The 2,356-nt window shown below is 40.1% G+C and overlaps 1 non-coding gene across 1 annotated transcript; it reads left to right on the top strand.

The window, feature by feature from the left end:
• The first annotated feature begins 782 nt into the window (after positions 1-782).
• LOC123797598 (U6 spliceosomal RNA) lies at positions 783-889 on the top strand. The gene has a single exon (XR_006780989.1). It is a non-coding gene; the product is annotated as a U6 spliceosomal RNA (small nuclear RNA).
• The last annotated feature ends 1,467 nt before the right edge of the window (positions 890-2,356 follow it).

Below are 2,356 nucleotides of genomic sequence, written 5' to 3'. Positions count from 1 at the left end.
GCTCAGTAAAAAGAATACAAAGGCAAAACGTGGAAGCAAAAACTAAGAGGGGGTTTTCCTGAAAGGAAGAAAATGTAGTAGAAGAATGACGTAGCTAGTATCAATTAGTGTTTACGTATCACTGACAAGCTTAGAGTCTATAAATGGAGTAATGGGTTGGATCTCTTCTGTTTATCCCTGTAAATGCCATCGATGTCTGGCTCATTTATTCTGAATGTGGCTTCCAGAAAAATCACGGATAGGGGAGCCAAGCTCCTGGGAGAATTGGTCATCTGTGAATTTCAGAGACTCTCGTCATTATTATTATAACATTCTGTCTTCCCTCCATACCTACAAGGTGAGGAAGTTTAACTCAATTTGATGACGCTCAAGTCTTCCTCCGTTCAATATTTTTGATACGAAGATAGATTGAGCCACCATCAAGGGGCAGTTTACAAGTTTTCCTTGCAATGCTGTTCAAGATAATCCGTGAAACACAGATTTGATATTGCCAGAGCTGCTTTCTTCCTCGGTAATTTTTTCATTTATCTCAAACTGACTTCTTGCTTTTTTCTGCACCCCTCGGGCACTGCTATACCCCACTCAACATGCTCTCTGCCTGTGCATGTTCCCTGGTTTCCTCGGAAAATTGCTGCAACCCAGCCTTAGGGCTAGGGGATCTGGAAGCCTCTTTACCTAGACTCACATGCTACTCAACTGTGACTTCTGCTACGTACTGCCAAGTGACCCATTCAATCACTTAATTTCTTACAGCCTCGGTTTGTTCATATAAAATGATGGTGGTGCTTGCTTTGGCAGCACGTATGCTGAAGCTGGAACAATACAGAGAAGATTAGCATGGCCCCTGTGCAAGGATAACATGCCAACTCATGGAGACTTCCATATTTTTATAGCAATTATAAATAAACCTGTTAAATTTTTCTGGACAATGCCAGCATTTGGATTTTTTTAAACAAGTAAATTTCTTATTGATGACAACAAAATAAAATAAAAATAAAATGATGTTGATGGTTCTCATGAAACTCTTGTGAGGATATGTGGCATCAAGAGCATAGAGTCTTAAATGTATTGTCTAGCTCATAGAAAACACACAAACAGATGTTCACCAAAAAAACTTCACATTTCTCTATCATTTCTCTATATCTCCACCCCCTGGTCTCAGAGGAAGAGGAGTCTGTATTCTTTTTCTTAGGCTATCATAGCTTCTTTTGTATCTCTACTGGCTTAAAACAATAAAGAGGAATTACACGTTCTTGTAGCAAAGTCCAGAGGGAGGGCAGACTTCAGCAGCTCAGCAGTGCCATGAGGAACCGAGTTCTGTGCTCTGTTCTCTGCCCTTGCTGATATCAAATTCACTTTAAGGTTAGGTCTCCTTGGGTTCACAAGATGGCTGCAGCAGTTCCAGGGCCACATGCTTCATTTTGCACATTCAAGCAGAGAACAAGAATTAGTTCTAGAACTTCACTCAGAAGAGCAGAGAAGCTTCATTTTCAAAAGTCTGGGGGGGGGGGGAATCCCTCTCATATCTCATTGGTCTAAATTGGATGAAATGCCTTCCCTAAACCCATAACTAAGGTAGGGTGATAAGTTCGTGTTATTTTAAGCTTGAACCCCATAACTCTGTTTCTAGAAATAGGGTGGAGTTGAATGTTTCTCCAATGCACATAGAATTTGGAGTATCCAAGCAGCATTGTCCAATTGCACGATTCATACGGATTTCTATTCTGGAACTGTGTTCTGTGCCTTTCACATAAAATACGATAGGAATAGAGCTTCCTGGAGTTAGTCATCTGGTGGGCTTGGACTTGGAAAGACATAGTTGAAATTAAGGGTAGTTACTGTAAGAAAGGGTACTAGATATTGGTTAGATCATCACAAAGCCTCCTTCACCATGTGCCTTCGAGTCTATCTCTTCCTCCTTCCTATGGAGGTTTTCCCTGTTACTTTATCCTTTTTTTTTTTAATTAGTAACAGCTCCCTTTTTATTGGGTCACTTATGCTCATTTTTCTTTATCCAAAATAATAAAAAATTAAATTTAAATTAAATTTAAATTTAAAAATCGGAGCTTCCCCAAACCTGCTACTCTGCCAAGCCACCTTAGCTTCCCTACCACAGTTACTGAAAATACAGTCTATCTTCATTGCCTCAACTTGGTCAACTTGCTTCTGCCTTAACCACACTACCGAATCTACCGTCTGAGTCACTTTTCTATAAATGAATCCAGATGTCATTGATGGGCCACAACTTCCCTGTTCATCACGTCCTTCCTCCCTGAAATTTTCTCCTCCTTTTCATCAATTTATTTGATCAAAATTTATCATGCACCTGCCACATGCCACACACTGGGATAAATGC

The sequence above is a fragment of the Ursus americanus genome, chromosome 29, assembly GCF_024610735.1.
Source record: "Ursus americanus isolate L20-20 chromosome 29, mUrsAme1.1.p, whole genome shotgun sequence".
NCBI lineage: Eukaryota > Metazoa > Chordata > Mammalia > Carnivora > Ursidae > Ursus > Ursus americanus.
The sequence above is the reverse complement of the archived record's forward strand: the minus strand, read 5'-3'. Positions and strand labels throughout refer to the sequence as shown.